This window comes from Aotus nancymaae, unplaced genomic scaffold (assembly GCF_030222135.1).
Source record: "Aotus nancymaae isolate 86718 unplaced genomic scaffold, 86718_ANA_hifiasm-v0.15.2.pri h1tg000021l, whole genome shotgun sequence".
Taxonomy (NCBI): Eukaryota; Metazoa; Chordata; class Mammalia; order Primates; family Aotidae; genus Aotus; species Aotus nancymaae.
Genome location: NW_026988433.1, coordinates 6145792 through 6166527, shown reverse-complemented (window position 1 = coordinate 6166527; position 20736 = coordinate 6145792). Strand labels below are relative to the sequence as shown.

The window sequence follows — 20736 nt, the reverse complement described above, 5'->3', positions numbered from 1 at the left end:
AAAGAGTGGTTATTTTTTACACTTACATTAAGTGTTAACCTGACTGGATTGAAGGATGCAAAGTTCACCCTTTCTGGGTGTGTCTGTGAGGATGTTGCCAGAGGAGATTAACATTTGAGTCAGTGGACGGGGAGAGGCAGACCCACCCTCAATCTGGGTGGGCACCATCCAGTTGACTGCCAGCTTGGCTAGAAAAAGCAGGTGGCAGAGGGTGGAAGGAGCTGACTTGCTGAGTCTTCCAGCCTTCATCTCTCTCCTGTGCTGGACGCTTCCTGCCTTCGAACCTCAGACTCCAGGTTCTTCAGCTTTTGGACTCTTGGACTTACACTGGTGACTTGCCAGGGGGCCTCAGTCCTCTGGCCACAGACTGAAGACTGCACTGTCGGCTTCCCGATTGCCGAGTACCAGCTGGGTCGGGAGACCCCCACCCAGGTGGCACTGAATGTAATGAGAGGCAGACACCCAGATAGAACAGCAAAGAGGGTCTATCTGGGGGGCCAGCAGCCTATAGAGCTGAGAGACTCAGGGGCTGACAGCATTCCAGGCTGAAGGCCCTGAGCAGATTCTGGTCCATGTATTTATTCTCTCTTAAACAAGTGATTATTATTAACAGATAGGTGTTCTGTATTTACTCATAACTGGAAAATATACCAAGTGGGCAGCTGTTACCTGCCTACCACTAATTGCAAACTGAAAAGTATTCTCCACAAAGGAGCCAGAGGGGCAGGGTAAACTTAGCGTGTCTCAACACCCTATTTTTATGTATTTTATTTTATTTATTTATTCATTTGAGGCAGAATTTCACTGTCCTGCCCAGGCTGGAGTAATACTACATGAGGACATCTATTGTGGCATTTATATCTTTTGTTACAAGGGCGTATTACTTTATGGTTAAATAAAGCCCTTCCACTCTGGTTTTAAACCACATTACACACGGAGACATAGGAATGGCTGATGGGAGGTTTATTTATTCTTTTGCTTCTTCAATTTAAAACCCCTTCCTTAATTACGCTGGAAGTCCTTCTGCATGGAATCTTAAAGATGGAAGCAGAGACTGGATCCTTGTCCAACAAACCCACTTGCTCTCCTTCCTGTTTTGTTTTATTTCCAGCCTCTTTGGAGTTTGCTGTGGCCATGGGACTGGTTCCCAGCCAGTGGCAGGGGAGCAGACACAGAAGCACCACCTTCCTAACCTGGCCTGGGGAAGCTCTAATATGTGATCCTCCGCATTCTGTCCTCCTCCACCAGCTCGGTGCCCAGCAGCACTGCAACCTCAGAAGCCACATGTTAGAGAAGAAGGAGCCAAAGATGGGGGAGCCTGGTCCCCAAACATCCCCTAGAGGAGAGCCGGTCACTGATTGGGTGTATTCGTCAGGGCTCTCTACAGGGACATAACTAATAGAATCTATGTATACATGAAAGGGAGTTTATTGAGGAGTATTGACTCACACAATCATAAAGTGAAGTCCCACAACAGGCTGTCTGCAAGCTGAGGAAATCAGCAGTGATTCAGCTGGAAACTGTAAAATAGGGAAGCCGGCCAGGAGCAGCGGCTCACACTTGTATTCCCAGCACTTTGGCAGGCCTAGGCGGACAGATCACCTGAGATCAGGAGTTTGAGACCAGCCTGGCCAACATGGTGAAACCCGTCTCTGCTAAAAATACAAAAATTAGCTGTGTATGGTGGTGGACGCCTATAATCCCAGATACTCAGGGGGCTGAGGCAGGAGAATTACGTGAACCCTGGGGGCAGAGGTTGCAATGAGCTGAGATTGCACCACTGCACTCCAGCCTGGGCAACAGAGGAAGACTCCATCTCAAAAAAATAAACAAATAAATACAAATTTAAAATAAATAAATAAAAATAGGAAAGTCAACAGCACAGCCTTCCGTCTGTGGCTGAAGGACTGGGGGCCCCTGGCAAGTCACCGATGTAAGTCCAAGAGTTCAAAAACTGAAGGACCTGGAGTCTGATGTTCGAGGGCAGGAAGCGTCCAGCACGGGAGAGAGATGAAGGTAGGAAGACTCAGCAAGTCAGCTCCTTCCACCTTCTGACACCTGCTTTTTCTAGCCATGCTGGCAGTCAGTTGAATGGTGCCCACCCAGATTGAGGGTGGGTCTGCCTCTCCCCGACCACTGACTCAAATGTTAATCTCCTCTGGTAACACCCTCACAGACGCACCCAGAAAGGATGAACTGTACATCCTTCAATCCAATCAAGTTGACACTTTATATTAACCATTATACTGGGGCATTTCCTTTGGAAATTATGAGTGGGAAATGAACTTTTGTTCCGTTTAAACTGTTAACACACTTTGGGTTTTCTTTGTTATAGCATTTAACTTTATCTTAACATAAAGATAAAAAATGGAAGTCATGGAACCCAAGTCTGATTTCTAGTCACTGAGCAGTGTTCTAGTTTACTTACTGATTGGAAATTTTGTGGCTCGCATGTTGTTTATTAAATTTTCATACCACCAATTCTAAGAAGTAAATAACCATTGAAAGCATTGACCATACTATCTCTAAATAGATGCCTTGGTTAATAAAAACAAAATTCTGTAGTCATTACTTACAAATGTTGCCAATAGAGAAAATAGGCATTCCGGTGTGGCTGAGCAGATTTTACCCTGTGATGACCAATTTCATTCGTGCTCAGTTCAATGTCCCTACAACCAGCCTGAAGGCATGGTGTATACTTACACAGTAATCCAATAAAAGTGATTTTGTACAAGCAATTTTCCATGACCTTCCAGAAAATAATCTGTAATTACTTAGGAGTTTCTATCTATAAAAGTAAGGATGAGTTTTCCTCCTGCCTTTTCCTCCCTGACTCTTCGGGATCCTTTCTGAACTCTTTCAGTTGACTTGATTTAAATCTTAAAGAGTCAACAATCAGTATTAACAGAGAAGATGAAAATCAGTAAAAAATATAGGATTGGACAGTCAGAATTATGTCAGGAGAAAATACCCAGTTTCTGCTAAATAACTGGGGAGACCTGGTCCCTAGCGCCCTGACTCTTTATTGTGAGCCGAGGACAATTCCTCTCCTCCCCTCCCCTCCCTCGATATGTCCAGAGACAATCACTGCACAGAAATTTCAGACTCTTTTCCATGACATTGCTGAAGAAATGCTCACATCTTTTAAAATCTGCTTTGCACTGAGGGGAAAAAATAATCTGTCATTTCTTGGGAGAAAAATAAGCTCTTTGGGAAAATTATTTCTTGTACATCCTGCTAATTTAAAAATCACACGATGTATACATTTAGAAAGGAGAGCTTTATGTCTTACAAGGGGGATTACAGCCTGCAGGTGGGAAGCACAACCTCTGGCCAAAAACTGAAAGCAAGCACCTTGAAGGAAGAGTGGTTGAACAGAAGTTGAAGCTGAATGCGTTGACCAAGGATGCATATGCAGCAGGTTAAGGAAGAACTGTGGATATTTGTGAAGGTGAGCCCGATGCATGCATGCATGTTGAACAAACGTGCATGTTACACACAAGCCACGTTCACTTTGGAATGGAGGCTTAACATTTAAATGTATTAGAATTAAACTTTATGTGTCAAGACGAAGCTAGAACATGAACATGAAAGCCCTCAGTGTGCAGCTTCTGTAAACCAGCCAGAACCAGTCCACAGTCAATGTCTTCTTATCAGGAGAGAGTTACTGAAATCATTCTCCTGTTCGGTGAAAACTGTAGTTAAGGCCGATGGAATAGGAGGGTCAGTTAGTCAATGTCTGGCCATAGATGAGCTGCAAGTTGTTTTAATATTGCTCATCTCGAAGCCAGCACTTGTTTAGCTGCTAAAGAAAAGAAAATTCTTGTGGCACTTAGAATATAGTTTCCTCTTTATGTAGACTCATGCCTAGCCTGACATGGCCTTAGGTCTTATTAACAATCTGGTATCTTATTGCTGCAAAGAGTCCGTTCTGCCAGTCTTCTGACCTCTATTTTAACAGTAATACTGGTCTGTTGTTGTGTCTAGTTTGCAAAAGCAAGGGCATGTGACCAGGCGTGTCTGATCTCCTGCTCTATCATGACTGGGAGCTCAGTTTTTTAAAGATTCTCTGGAGTCCCCTTAACCAAGACAGAGTCCATTCAGTTGGCTATGAGGCTTAAGATTTTGTCTGTAGTTTACAATTCAAAGGTCTGTTCTCTCCATGGCATATTTGAGAGGAAATCAAAACGGCACCAAAAGTGTTCCCATAATAGCTGAATATCCCCTCTGCATATCCCCAAATCATTGAGAAAATCCATTATTTTCTCTCTCTTTTGTTTACATATGAATATCAGCAGATCACATGAGTCACTGTCACATTCAGCCAGGTTTTGAGGGTGATAATGTATCCACAGAACAGTGAAATGCCCTCAGACTGTTTTCACATACATAACTAAAATAATGTTTTGGGATATTAACCAATTTCTTTTCTTTTCTCTCCCCTATAAATCGTAGATTCCAGTTTCCATTCTTTTTCCAGGAGTTTATGGGGAATGGAAACAGAAGCACTTAAAAGTCTTTCTGGTTATGGAAAAGGGGCCTGGGATTCAGGAGCTGGGACTCAGCACACGTTCTGGGTCGTGGGGTGAGCCGTAGCAGAGAGAGTTCACTGGCCAAGTCTGCAACTGCGCTTTGAGGTAAATGTCATTATCGCCCCTGCTCTGCATAAGATGAAACCAAAGCACAACAAGGCAAAGTTATACATTGACATTTGCACAGCCAGGGAGTCGCAAAGCCAGAAGCTGAACACAGGCAGGTTGGTTCCTGTGATGGTTAATATTGAGTATCACCTTGATTGGATTGAAAGATGCAAAGTACTGTTCCCGGTGTGTCTGTGGGGCTGCTGCCAAAGGAGATGAACATTTGAGTCACTGGACTGGGAGAGGCAGACCCACCCTCAATCTGGGTGGACACCATCCAATCAGCTGACAGCAGTTAGAATAAAGCGGGCAGGAGAAGGTGGAAGAGCAGGCTTGCTGAGTCTTCTGGCCTCCATCTTTCTCCTATGCTGGATGCTTCCTGCCCTTAAACATCGTGTAAGGTTTGAATGAAGCAACTGAGGTTCGAATGAGGCAACTGAGGCCAGTTATTGGAATAAAGAAATGTAATCAGCTCCTGGGCGAGGTTCTACGGTCTGACAGGAGGGGCCGGAGAAGTCGCACCTCCCTTCTTGGGACGTGGGGTTTTATAGGGAGTGGAGGTAGCTGATCGGCTGCGGGGAAACAAAGAGGAGGCAGTTTTATTGGATATGAAAGGACTGGGCATGGACGAGGGGCTGGTCGAGGACGTACGGGGCAAGCTGCCATAGGGTAAGTCTTTAGCGGGCTTTTTCAAAATTTCGGCGGGTGCAGGGCTGAGATTGGAATGCAGAAATGGGTAAGGGGGAGCCCGCGTGGAGAGGGCAAATGCTGAGTAATGCGCTCAGAACGGTGATGTAGTTTTCAGGCGCAGAGAGAGAAGGGCGTGTCCATTCGGCTCCCAGCGAGGCAACTGGCCTTACCCATCGGACTCCAAGTTCTTCGGCTTTTTGACCCTTGAACTTACACCAGTGGTTTGCCAGGGGATTTTGGGCCTTTGCCCACAGACTGAGGGCTGCGTTATTGGCTTCCCTACTTTTTTTTTTTTTTAGATGGAGTTTCACTCTTTGTTGCTCAGGCTGGAGTGCAGTGGCACAATTTCAACCTCACTGCAACCTCTGCCTCCTGGGTTCAAGTGATTCTCCTGTCTCAGCCTCCCTAGTAGCTGAGATTACAGGTGCCCACCGCCATGCCTAGCTAACTTTTGTATTTTTAGTAGAGACAGGGTTTCACCATGTTGGCCAGGCTGGTCTCAAACTCCTGACCTCAGATGATCTTCCCGCCTCGGCCTCCCAAAGTGCTGGGATTACAGGCGTGAGCCACTGTGCCTGACTGGCTTCCCTACTTTTGAGATTTTGGAACTGGGACTGACTGATCCACCACTGGCTTCGTTGCTCCTTAACTTGCCGATGGCCTATTGTGGGACTTTATGTTGTGAGAGTGTGAGTCGATTCTTCTTAAGAAGCTTCCTTCCCTATATACATCTATCCTCTTAATTCTCTCCTTCTAGAGAACCCTAAAAAATACAGTTCCCAAGTCTAAATTTTTAGCCCCTGCTCTGCACAACTTCATGATGACCTGGGCTCCCCTGTCTCATACTTTGCCCAAATTCAACAAGACAAAGTAAGCACAATCCACCGTGACAGGTGCCTAGATTCAAGCAACTTTTCTGCAATTAACTAGAGTATAATATTGACTGTTACCCAATAATTAGGGTTCACAAGAACAAGGATCCCGATAAAAGCTGTTTTGCTTAGAATAAAGTCATGAGCTAATTGCAGACCTCCCAATATCCACTTGTTTTAAGTGGGTGATGTGTTCCTATTAACTTTGCCTGCCCCTTCTCCAATTTAATCTGATGTCCAAGCGATTACCACTATGAACAAAAATGTGTTCTGACCAAAATGTGCCTCTTTCTATTCTAACTGCCTTCATGCCCTGGTGGTTCAGTTAAAGAAGCCATCTCCATCCTTACGGGGCTCAGAATTAAATAACCCAAACATTCAACAATGTTCATCCGTAACTTATAAAAATGCACAAAATAATAGGTTAAGATTCTGTGAAGCTCAGTCATTATAATGGTGTCTTCAAGAAACAGTTGAGTTCCGCTCTTATTAGCCTGCTTTTAAGTTCGTTGACCTCAAAGTCGTTTTAAAGGAGATTCTTAATACACTTTTATTCTCCTTTTTATTTATTTTTTTCAGTTGCATCTTCCCACTGCCTCAGTAACATCGAAGCCTTCAGACAAGACCACTTAATTATCAGCGGCACTGACTGGAAATGCTCCTTCACCAGCGACTGCTTTCTTTGTGTGGCCAGGGAGGGCCCTGAAAAGTCTGCTGCACCTGCCTTCATTACTATTCAGAGACAACTCTTTTTTTCGGGGGGGAGGTTCTTTTGTTTTATTGCATTTTAGGCTTTGGGGTACATGTGAAAAACATGCAAGTTTGTTGCATAGGTGCACACGTGTCAGTGTGATTTGCTGCCTTCCTCCCCTTCACCTATATCTGGCATTTCTCCCCATGCTATCTCTCCCCAACTCCCCACCCCCATTGAACAGAGACAACTCTTAAGTCACACAGGGTTTATGTCCTTCTGAAGGTTTGCTTGTCATTGTGGTTGGATTATCATGGCCTTAACGGGCTCTTCCCTCAGCCCACCAATCCTCCATAGAGATGCTGCTCGACTCTAAAGATATCAAATAAAGCACTTTGTGTAAGTGCATAGGAGTCATCCTTATCAGTGATCCTGAGAAAGGAGAACAATGAGAGGTGCTGCTTACTATACTGTGAACTGTTACTGGGCCCACTTCTTATCTCTAACTTCCGGGACAATAGCACCCAGCAGGAAGGCCAGCCAAATGCAGAAATTAAACTCCGGAGCTCAGATGGATGGCTTTGGGGTTTTTTGTTTGTTTTTGTTTTTTTGCCTATGTTTTTTCTTTTAACTTGGTAATTAGAAGACAATAGAGGAGAAAAATTAAAGATTATGTATGTTCTTTTTTTCCCTTTTTTCCTTTATCTGTGCTGAAGTAGAGAATTACTCAGAGGTAAAATTTAAATTACCAAGAGTGACTTTCTTTCTTAAAGCTTAACATGGGATTTCATGGGATGGCTTATCGTTCCCTCCTTCTTGGTTTTTCCCAGTGTTTTCAGTACCAAGCATGCATCATTTCCATGGCTTATGAAAATGAAAGGATATCTTGTTTGTACCATCTCTCTCTGCCATCTCTTCATGTCATCTACTGCAGGCTGGGTTTCAGATTCATGATTATAATGTCATTTCCACAAGATGCTACAGGAGTGCTAAGAATCACATCCTGATATTTGTATTCTTATGAGAATTCATGCAATTCATCAAAAAGGGGAAAGAAGAAATGTTTTTATTTGATCTAGACTGGCAATCATTCCTGGAAACCTCCTATACTCTGTGGAGTCACATGGATCAGGAACTGCAAGGCAAGCTGGTAAATGTGGGAGTTGTGATTACCCATGACCAGCCAGAACCCTGGGCTGGGCACATGGATGCCCCGAGTGAAACCAGGTGTGGTTCTGCAAGGAAGGAACAGTTGAGGAACAGGAGAAAAATCAGCAGTGTTGGTCATGACCCTTGTGTTTACCTTATCCAGAGTTCTGATTCTACTCTGGGACTCTGGTCCCTACATGCTGCCCCAACCATTAAGAGACTCTGAAATTAAACTATAAGGACTTTAAAGTTCTGATACCATGGGCTCAGCTTTTGAGATTCAACACAAATGCCACAAATCAAAGTTCCACTTACTTGGGCAGGCAGGCAATCAAATGTCAATCACAAAGCTGTATTATGCTGAGCGTTTTGTCTGATACTTACAGAAAAAAAAAAAAAGACCCTTCAGTGAAGGTATAGTGCTTAGACAAGCCTTCTCCCTCCCACAGACATTTTTACTAGGATAAGAAAAGACTTATCTAATAAAATATGAGAACATCTTCAACAATAAGTGAGAAGAAAATCTTTTTCTGACTCAAGGGTTCTTGCCAAAAAATGTGTTGCTTTACAGAGGCTGCGGGGGAAGGGATTTAAAAAAAACAGAAAATATTAGCTCGAAATAGCCACTGTGGGTTATGTCTGAGCAAGGATAAGAAAAGACTTATCTTGTAAAATATGAGAACATTTTCAATAATAAGGGTTATTATTATTCAATAATAAGGATTTTGCTGGGTACACCAAAATCTCACAGATCACCAATAAGAACTTACTCATGTAGCCAAATGCCACCTGTTCACCAAAAACCTATGGAAATAAAAAATTAAAAATAAAAAAATGTTCACCAAAGAACCAAATTCAAAATTGTTCAGTACCAGCTGAGCAGGGATGGAAGCAGATGTCAGTTGATGTCGTTGATGTTTCTAGAAATCATGCCGTTTCTAAGGTGGGAGCTGTGTATCCTCAAACGTTGGAACTATGGGTAGTGTAGACAGTTGCTCCCACCAAGATTATCCTGGGAAACTGAGAGCAATGGAGTTGCACCTGTTGACTTCTCCCATCTCATGCCTTACTCTCCCACGGGGACAAATTCAAGTGGAGAAGAATATAAACAGAATCCTGGACTTCAGTAATGTTATGATGTTATTCTCTCTCTGTGTCTCTCTCTAGCTAGCCATGCATGTAGTAGAGTCAGTGTTAATTAAATAGGTGTGTGGTGGGATTCTACTTGTCTGAGAAAAAGAATTAGTCAAGAAACAGACAAGTGTAGTTTCAAAAGCCAATAACCCTGACCAGAATGTCTTAGAATACTTTCTTTTCTGGGAAGAACAAAACAAAAATCAGGAACGAATGCTCTTCTGGGTCAAATAAAATCTTTTTTTTTTTTTTTTTTAGATGGAGTTATGCTCTTGTTGCTTAGGCTGGAGTGCAGTGGTGCCATCTTGGCTCACTGCAACCTCCCACTCCCAGGTTCAACCAATTCTTCTGCCTCAGCATCCCAAGTAGCTGGGATTACAGAAGTGGGTCATCATACCTGGCTATTTTTGTTGTTGTTGTTAGTAGAGATGGGATTTCATCATGTTGGTCAGGCTGGTCTCAAACTCTTGACTTCAAGTGATCTGCCTGCCTTCACCTCCCAATGTGCTCAGATTACAGGCATGAGCCAGTGCTCCTGGCCAAAACCTTGTATTTTTATCTTTCAGCTAATCACATGTCTTCTGAAAAGGATGCAGCTATTGGGATGTGATTTTGTTTTTCTCTTCCTAGGAAAAAGTATTCTTCTCAGCTAGAAGAAGACACAGAATAAAGGGTGCTGTCTGTGTTCAGGGGTACAGGGAGGGTAAATTTGGCCAAGCAGCTTGTTTGGAGAAGGCACTATTAAAAATAGTAAGTGGAAGAAATGGTCTAAGTGGACATTAGAGGTCTTGTTTTTCTATCAATGTTGGGTTTAGATTTCTTGCAAATTTACACTTATAATGAACTTGACTTTATCAAAGTGAGGACCAAGCCCACTTTGTCAATGCTTCTCATCACAGAGGGCCTCACACTTACAATTCCATCATTTTTAAAAAATGAAATTATACACACAGTTCTCTTTTTTTTCACTAACGAACATCAAACTAATACCTTATGACTAGACTCAATGAGTTAACAGTATTTGTATACCTATAATTATGCTGCAGAAAGTAAACCATATTGCATGATATTTCAACGTGTGTGTGGAAATTTAACTAATCTCATCCTCATCCTTGAGTAGCTACAGAAAGTTAGGAAGAATGTAAAACAAAGCCACAACAATTACACAGGGAACCTGACCACAGGAAAACAATGTCTTACAGAATCTACAGAAATATTCATACCTGCTTGTCTTGGCCCCTCTTCTTCCCTGAGTTTCTGTTTGACTATTTCGCATTGTTGACCTGAATTTGTTGTCATAGTATCTAGGAGCAAAAGATTCCAACTTCCCAGTAGAGACATACTTCTCTATGGCACTAACTTAATCTTCATCAATGCCTTTATCACTCCTTCTGGGTTAACTGTAGCATTCTTTAAACTATGCACCCAAATCCACTGAGCTCAGTGTTTAGTCTTGCTGATGGACGTTAGTATGCAGAGAGTCTCACACATTGTGAGACTGATGACTAAATAATCCTTCCTTAATATTGCGCTTGCCCTGCATAGCATTCAACTTCTTTTCTATTGGGCAATTTAATAACACAATGTGGATTTTGCTTATTGTTGAAAATTAGAATTCTGACAATGTTAGCTTTGCATGGCAACCTATCAGCAACTGGCCAAGTCTGACTTAACAGACAGATCACTTTGGGCACATGAATGTGCAGTTCTTGCCGACAACATAAAGATACAATGTGATATACATTGCATAATCAAAACTGGATGTCATACTTCTTAAAAGGCTTGTGGCTCATGGGTATGCGACAGCAATATAATTGAAAAGAGTTACTCGAATTCAAGATGGCTAAAAGAATATTTTCTCTCTACTGATTCTAAACATATGTTGCAGTATATTTTTCTTATGCAGACTGACACCTATTCACAAGAGTGAGAATGTGTTGATCGGTGCCTGCTGCTTTTGCATTCAAGATATTCTCAAATCATTCCCTGACACTTGAGTGTTATCAGTATTGTTATTATGTATTGAATTAAATTTTTGCAGAAACTCTCCTGAGGGTTTTATATAGATTATCTCATTGAATCCTCAGAATTGCCTCATAAGATAGACACTTTTCTAATCCCCATTTTATATCTGAAGAAACCGAATCTTAGAAAGATTATAGGACTTGCTTAAGGCCTCTTAGCCAGTAAGAATATGAATCAGGATTTATTCTAGGTAGGAACTGAAACTACCTGTATCAATATGATGTAACCAGTTATTTTTAGAAATTTCTTGTCCCAGAAAATAAGACCGAATAACCAATAAATGACTATTGAATATGTCAGAAAATTTTATATATTAGTTTAGCTAGGACATTAGTTTTCTCACCTGAGTAAACAGTTATTTTATCAGTCAATAGTTTACTAATGAATACTCTCACCAGGCTGTGCCCACCAGTCCTAAATTGTTAAGTCAAAGATGATTCAAAACTCAACCAGTTCTGACTTCACAAGCCCTATCTTAACTAAATTGGGCCCAGGCACCCACATCATATAACTATCCTATTTTGCCTGTCCCCTTTTGAAACATTGCTAAGATTCTCTCAAGGCCTCCTTGATGCAGTGAGTTTAAGTTTAATCCATTCATCTTTGGTGATCAATATATTAGGTTTGTGGCAAAAACAGCAATTGCTTTTGCACCAGGCTAATAATATTTTCTGGTGGATTTACTGGGCAAGTAGACTCTGAACACGAGGCAGACGACTATCATTGTGACACAGAACTGATCACTGCAGTATACAGTACCCTGGTGCCGTAAACAGACTGAAACTGAGAACAGAACTTCAGCTTTAATTGTTGAGCTTGCCATTTCTCTACCATTTGCCATTTGCCTACTTCTGTCACTAAAGTCCTTTCGGATGATGTATTTCAGATAAATTTAGTTGTTTGTAGCCACTGAATTTGTGTTAATGTCCTGCAGCAGAAATAGTGATCTAATATGCTGCCCCATACCTGGCAGGCTTCCTCTGGTTCAGCAATCCCTGAACCCAGAAGAGATGGTTAACCAGACTCCGCAGCTCAGAATGAGGAAGTCCACTTGGCTAACACACCCACAGCCACGACATGCAGTTTGTTCTCTATCTGTAATAAAGCTGATAATTTGACCTTTAATCATCATCTCTCATGCCTCCTTTTGTTTAGGACCCAATGGAGAAGATGGGTGAGATTTAGGAGGGACCCTCTCAGAAACCCCAACAGTGGTGGCAGCCAGAATGTCATGGCCTGAATTCTCCATTAGGGTCTCTGTGCTTCGTTCCTCTGTGTCTCCCCTATACCCTCACAGGTTATAGGAACTTAATCATGATTTGTCATTGTTAATGAGAGTGATACAGAGAGAGACTCAGAAGATAGACATGCTAAATGTACACCGAAAAAAACTGAGAAATCGGGCTGAGCTGAGTCTCTTGTGTCCATAAGGGGATTCTGGGTGTGGCTTGACTCAAGGATCTTGTGGGCAATGAAGACGGAACATTGCCTAAATCAATATATCGGCTAAATTAGTTCCTGATTCAAATAGATACAGTGGGACCTGGAGGCGCATGGCAGCAGAGGCAGCCCGGCACCTCCCCAGTGCCTTCAGAATCCTTCCCAGTAGGATCCCAGTTAGAAATACCCTGCTGCGCTCCATAACCATTCTTTTCAGCATGAATCCACCTCCTGCCTTCTCAAAAGCTAACTTCTGAACAGGAAAGAAATAGCCAACTTAGAAAAGCTTTTCAATATCCTGCATGTTTCTCTTTTTCTCTGTTTTCCTTGTCCTGCCTCAATTCCAGGTGAGTGATGCACTAATGGGTTAGCATTTGCCTTTTTTCTGTCTTCTCACTGAGGAAATGCTCTGGCTTGAGGAAAGGTTGCTGTTTGCCTTGACTTCTCTCTCTCTCTGTTTGTCTCTTTCTCTCTCTCTTTCTTCTTTGCTTTCTTTTATCTCATCATAAAAGAACTGCCATACTCCACTGATTGATGGGGTGAATTGCTACCATGGTTAAATGGTTCAAATGCTTTTGGTTCAAATGGTTTAAACACCAAAATGCCCAGTAAGGCAGTGGAAGAATAGCTTGTTTTGATTTTTCCACCCAGAAACATAAGCAGGGATTCACACAAGCACACACATGTACACTCACACAAATGCAAACACACACACTGATATATATGCACCTATGCAAATACACAGACATACATATATTAACACATATACACACACATACACATATACACAGGCACACACACATATGCACACACCTACAAACATACACACAGACACAGAAACACACACACATATGCATGCCTACAAACAATACACACCATACACACACCTACAAACATATTCACACAGACACAGAAACTCATACACACTTACAAACACAGAAACACACACACATATACATGCTTACAAACATACACACATATAGACACACCTAGAAACATATTCACATAGACACAGAAGCACAAACACGCAAAGACACAGAAACATGCACACATAAATACACCTACAAGCATATACACACATACACACACCTACAAACATTCACACAGACATAGAAACACACACACACACAAACACATACACACGGGCACAGAAACACACATACATGCCTACAAACATACACACACATACACACACCCACAAACATTCGCACAGACACATACATAAATGCATACATGCATTCAAACACACGCACATATGCACATGCACACACTTATGCAGACACATACATGGCAAGTGCTGGTAATGAAGGTGGAGAAGTTGGGCCATAAGGTAAAGAGCTAAAACACACGAGGTTTTCATTTCTTCATAACAGAAATGACTCTTAGGGTGATACTGTGAAGGTTTCACAACACCTTTGTTCTATTCAAAATCATCAGAGATCTCCAGTTCCTGCTGCTCAACATGTGAGGAGAGAAAAATTCCAGGTTTCTTTTCCTTTGCTTCTTAGGCCTGAAGCTTTGAGCATTTGACCCTCACTTAGCATGTTGCTGTCGGAAAAGAAACATTAGGTAATTAATTTGAATGTCCAAAAAACGTGCTTGTGATCTTAGCAGCTTCCAGGGAGCTCCCTGCCTCGTCCTTGACTTTATGCCTGGCTCACGCACGGAATTCAGACCCTTTCATGTCCGTCAGCTCTGTTAACATACATGAAATATTTTTGATTCACCATTATAGTAAGCTGCATTATTTCTGAGTTGCATGAGAAGTTAATATGCAAGGAAAGTTTTATTTAACTAAATAAACCATGAGAAGAGCCATTTACGTTCAAATCATTAAGACATGCAGTTTTAATGAAAGAAAAGAAACGATATCACTGGAGGGGCTCTTTTGGTTTCAAGCAAGATGAAAATGTAACTCAAACACATCAAGGAAGGTATTGGTTTGTATACGCACTTCTCTCTCCATTTCTTTCTTTTTTTTTTTTTTTTTTTTTTTTTGAGATACAGTCTCGCTCTGTCTCCCAGGCTGGAGTGCAGTGGCATGATCTTGGCTCACTGCAACCTCCACCTCCCGGGTTCAAGCGATTCTCCTGCCTCAGCCTCCCAAGTATCTGGGACTACAGGAGTGCACTACTACACCCAGCCTCAATTTCTTATCTGTTTTTCCATGGGTTTCCTTCTAAACCCGGGACTGACCTTTGAAATTACCCATGAAACCTTCATGCTGACACCATCGGTGGTACCAGCAGTAAGTCGTTTTCTCTTTTTTTTCCAGCAGTTCCACAAAAGCTCTGGAATCCAGATTCATCGGGTGCTGAGGGAGAATATATCCAGCCCAGAAGCAATCACAGGGCCTGAAAATAAAGTGAGGCTCTCACTGGCTGGCTGTGATTTCTAGGCCCACTTCTGTAGGCAGAGTAAGGGTGGGTTGAGGCAGCTGGTGAGCAACCACGCAGCAGCTGGACAATTTCAGGTCTGGGCTCCAGGACTTATGGCTTTGAAATAACTGATAAAATTGCATGGAGAATGAGATAGGAAGGAAGAAAGGAAGGGAGGAAGGAAGTAAGGGAAGAAGAAGGAAGGGAGGGAGGGAGGGAGGGAGGGAGGGAGGGAAAATACACCATGTAGAGTTTGGTATCTCTATTACTAATTCTTTTGTTCATTCTCTGTTATGGCTCAAAAAAGAGAAACAAATATTTTTCAATCTTTCAGCTCCCAATTTGACACTGACACCCCCCTTCTCCTCCCCAGAGGTGACTTTTCTCTGTCCACACTGTGCGTCACCATTTGAATATCCAACCTCGCCGCATGTTTTGGGTCCCGTCCTGTGACGTTTGTCCTTGGTTTTCTCATTTTGTTGTTGATATGTTTTGTGTCGTTTTGTGTGCCCCTCTCTAAGCAGGTAGAAATGGGCCTGCGCCTGCATTCATGTATGCACTCCAGAACCCTGTATTTACAGAGCAATTGGGGAACCTCCCTGGAGGAAGCAGAGGCATGCTCCCCTTCCCAGGTCCTGCTGCTCTCCTCCTCCACAGAGCAAAGCCACTTTCTTCCCTTAGGAGGTATCCGTGGATGCCTGTGGGCCATCGCCTAACCCTTGAACACAGCAGCCTCCTCATCAGTCATTCTAACACTCCTCCAGTTTTCCACCTACTTCCACAACCTGAGCGTGCCAGCCAAAGCCTTTGGAGCCAGTTACTCAAAGGACTGTGGACCTTGCAACAAATAGAAACCTTCAACAGCTGACCCGAAGCAATATGCAGACAGCATTCTTTTGTTTAGATTTGCCCCATGCCTAGTTCTAATCTTAGTGGCACAGACTTTAAAGGTGATGCATTCCCTGTATCTGCTAAGGGAAGGTCATTCCTCTCATTGTTTGTTCTAAAATTATAACCTTTAAGTTTGGATACAGGGAAATGGAAAGGAAAATGGCAATCTTTGGAGTAGTGTATTTCTAATCTTAATCAATATGCCATTTAACCCTTGGAGGAATATTTGTGTGGGTACAAAGTGACATGTAGAAATACCTTGGTTTTGTGAAGGTTCAACTTTAAATCACTGTGAGTCATTAGATAAAGAGAAATCTTTTCATTCCTAGTGTAGGAAGCTACCCATTGGGGAAATAAGTGCTTTTAAATATTTAGTATTATGATTTAATCATAGATTATATAATCATCCTTTTTTGATCAAGAAATTGCCATTCACATTTATTCAGATGTCAATCTCAGTCTTACTTTAAAGAAGTTTAAGGCATAGAAATAGCTATTATGACACCAATTATAAAGAAGAAAATTTGATACCTGAATACAATTTTCAGGTATACATGAGCTTTCACTTGAGAAAGGTTGATTCGCTTCTCTCCGAATGCCACGGACTTTGCAAAGTTTTTATTTTTCTCTGTATATTATCTCATTTTTTCCCTAACAGCTTTGGAAAATAGTTATTAGCATCACCATTTTAGAAAAGAATTTTAAAAGTTATAACCTCTAGGAAAGTTGTCCAAGGCCACATGGCTAAGAAGGATTGGGGTTTGTCACACAGGGTGCTATGCTATGCTAAAAAATGCCTGAAGTGTTGGTTTATGTTTGCTCATTTGCCAACTGCGTTAAAGCAGGATCTTGATAAATTTCCAATAGCATTGCCTACTTTCCTTCTTTCTTTTAGTATTTATTTATTTTCTTCCTTAAGTATCTGTAGAATAGGAAACTCCTCAAAGTCAGGCTAAAATCATAACTTTACAAGATTGTTTTCTTCTTTTCTTTCTCTTTTGGTGAGATGGTAAAACCCCATCTCTAGAATAAAAAGTTTTCTTTCAGTTATTATTTTGCCTATCTTGAGTCAAAACATGATTCTTTTTTCTTAAAAATTTCATCACAAAAATTTTAGGTAGCTGGGATTTAAATACTACTTGGCATAATGACTAATCACTTTTTTTAATCTTTTTTATTTTTATTTGTTTATACTTGAAGTTCTGAGATCTTTGAGAATTGTTACATAACTATACACATGCCATGGTGGTTAGCTGCCTCCATCCCTTGGTCACCTACATTAGGTATTTCTCCTAATGTTATCTCTTCCCAATCTCCCCAGCCACCACTATCCCTCCCCTAGGCCCCCATTCCCCAACAAACCCCAGTGTGTGATGCTCCCCTCCCTGTGTCCATGTGTTCTCATTGTTCAACACCCACCTATGAGTGAGAACATGCTGTGTTTGGTTTTCTGTTCTTGTGTCAGTTTGCTGAGAATGATGGTTTCCAGATTCATCCACTTTTTAAAAAAGCCTCATCTGCTTTGTCAAATTAGCTCTGAATTCTGAAAGCCTGCTGTCATTATTCACATAGAATCATTTTTGCAAAATGTACAATTGTTGTTGTTTTTGCTCTCCTGATTTATTTATTGACTTAGTTTACCAACTATTTATAGTTAATATTTTATGAGAGATTTTATTCTGAAACACAGCTTTCTTCTCTCTGGTTCTATTTCTAATGAGTATTAATGATATAATATATATGCCATTTTAAGCCTGTTTTCTCATATGGAAAAGTGACATACTGACTTACATGGCTTCGTCTAAGAGGCCAGGAAATCATAAGAGTTAATGAGTGTGTATTTTCCATCTTACATTATCATAGGTAAGGGATGGAGACACAGATATGCGTAAGACACAGTCCAGTACTTACTTCCTAATTGTAAATATGCTAACATTTTAGATAGAGAAATACACATCTAGACACATCATTACGAAGCCGTGTGGAATTCAATCAGGATAGAGATAAGGAAGGAGCCTGGTATACATCGGGAAGGAGATGATGACTGAACTTAAGTCTGAAAGAATCATTGATAAGTGAAAGGAAGGAAGCTATGATGATTGAATATTAGGTGTCAGCCTGATTGGATTGGAGGATGCCTAGATGGCTGGTGAAGTGCTGTTTCCTGGATGTGTCCATGAGGGTGTTCCCAGAGGAGACCGACATTTGAGTCAGTGGACTGGGAGAGGAAAACCCTCCCTCAGCGTGGGTGGGCACCATCCATGCTGCACAGCTGGAACAAAGCAGGCAGAAGAAGGTGGGATGACCTTGCTGACTGGGTTTTCTGGCTCTCATCTTTCTCCCATGCTGGATGCTTCCTTCTGCTCCTACTGCCCTTGGACAACAGACTCCAGGTTCTTCAGCCTTTGGATTCTTGGACTTATGGCAACGGTTTGCCGGGGGCTGTCGGACCTTGCACCACAGACTGAAAGCCGCACTGTATGCTTCCTTGCTTTTGAGGGTTTTGCACTGGGACAGAGCCACCACTGGCTTCCTTCCTCTCGAGCCGACAGGCAGCCTAACATGGGACTTCACCTTGTGATCCTGTGAGCCAGTTCTCTCTAATAAGCTCCCTTTTATATATACATGCATCCTATTAGTTCTGTCCCTCTGGAGAACGCTGACTAATGCAGAAATCCAGAGTTTCTAATCCCAGGCACAAGTAATAGAACGAGCAAGAAATAACATTCTGTGTGAAACTACAAGTTTCCGGCACATAAAATATAACACAGTAACTGCAAATAAAGTTGTACAAATAATATCAGTAGTTTTCACTTAATTAGCACTATTAGGTTTCAGGGCTTTGGATTCATTCTATTTGCACAAAAATTATACAATGAAGGCACAGTTATTACATGGCCATTCAATTGAAGAAACCGGGATATAGATAATTTCACACAGCTGTGAAATGTACTAAATATTAGAATACATCCAGCTAAATATTATAATCATATCCAAGCAGCCTGACACTTGATTAATTTTCTCAACCTGACTGTTGGTTACTACCATGTGAAAGAGTATATATGTGTTTCAGCCCCACCCAGACCAACTAAGTCAGAAATCCTGGAAGTAGGACCTCGGCAACTGAAGGTTGCATTCTTAAGCCTTATGTTTCCCTAACCCTCTGTGTGGAGACCCTTGGCTAACATATTTAGACCCTGGGATGTTTTGTCAGAATAGCAGGATGCTCAACAAAGAGAGTGAAATGCACGGATTGATGTTTTGTGAGAGCATCGTGGCTGCACTACAGAGAATAAATGGTAATGAGACAATATTTGAGGCAAGCCAAAGTGTGGTGCATTTACTCCCCTATGGAGGGAGAGTTGGTTCAGGAGGAAAATGGGATAGTTGTGCTGGCAGAGGAATGAGTAGGATCAATTGGAGGAATGTTCTGGACACTAGTGGATGTGCCTTGCCTGGTTTCAGAGTTGACTTCAGAACTCTCGCTGGGGTGGAAGGTGAATGGTTGGTTACATTTCTGTCCAAGACAAAGACACATAAAGAGAAGCAAATTCAGGAGGATAGTGATGAGACCTTTGGTGTTTTTGTAAAGTTCGAGGCACCTACATACATTCAAGTGGAGAAGTCTAGGATGTATCCGGTGACCCACATTTACAAAGTGGGCTAAGTTAAGCCTGAGAGTAATTATTTGACACTCATCATTACAAAGATAAAGGGTTGTACAAAGATAAAGGATTGTTTGGGATCAGCAAAGGAAAGCAGACGGATTTAGAACAGTGAGGAAGTGAAGCATCTTTATCCATGCTGTTGTGCCTCCTCCTCCATCAAGAGCCAGATTCCTATGGTACAAATCTAATAACAAGAAGTTATTACAAGTTTTCGGTACTCAGTCAATTGTTTAATATCTGTTAATGCGTAGACATTCTCGGTCATTCTAGTTTTTTAAGGTTATTCACTTTGTTAAGTGAAATTTGTGGAGTATCGAATGTTTAAAAATTTAAAACTATTTTACAGTTTCTTCCTTTAGGCAGGGTGCAGTGGCTCACACCTGTAATCCCAACACTCTGGGAGGCCGAGGCAGGTGGATCACAAGGTCTGTAGATCAAGACCATCACGGCCAACATGGTGAAACCCCATCACTACTAAAAATGCAAAAAACTAGCCAGGTGTGGTGGCACACGCCTGTAGTCCCAGCTACTCAGGAAGCTGAGTCAGGAGAATTGCTAGAACCTGGGAGGCAGAGGCTGCAGTGAGCTGAGATCCTGACACTGCACTCCAGCTTGGGTGACAGAGCAAGACTCTGTCTCAAAAAAACAAAACAAAACAAAATTTCTTCCTTTAAATATCCAATATACTAGATTAAGTCAGGTAGAAATTATTGTGGCCTTCCTCTTTATGCCCTAAAATACCCATTTCAACATTTTTTTAAAACCCATACAAGCTTCGCTCAGTGGCTGTGTTGTACACAGTGAGGTTTATCCGGGGCGTGTGTCATTATTGCTTGAAAATTTTTCCCAATACTCTGTCATGATGACTTGAAATATAGTCAACATTGGCAATATTTTACAGTCTCTATGGAGACAGAACGTTAAAGAAAAAACAGTAATAAAATAACAAAAACCTACGCAGGTGCAATAAACCCCACACATGTGCCAGGTGCACATTCAGAAAAGAGTGAAGGAAAACCAGGAGCGTGCACTGCGATAGATCCTAGTTTCAAGTAGAAACGATCAACAAGAGAGTCATTGTGGGACTAAACAGTGTCCTTTTCATTTTCAGCAAGGAGGACGTTTTTGTTCTTAGGAAGAGTAGCTTCAGGTAGGTAA

At 41.8% G+C, this 20736-nt stretch overlaps 1 non-coding gene across 1 annotated transcript; it reads left to right on the top strand.

Annotated features, from left to right (window-relative positions):
* The first annotated feature begins 20349 nt into the window (after positions 1 to 20349).
* On the top strand, positions 20350 to 20491 carry LOC135276300 (U4 spliceosomal RNA). Its single transcript, XR_010343868.1, has one exon. It is a non-coding gene; the product is annotated as a U4 spliceosomal RNA (small nuclear RNA).
* Positions 20492 to 20736: the final 245 nt, after the last annotated feature.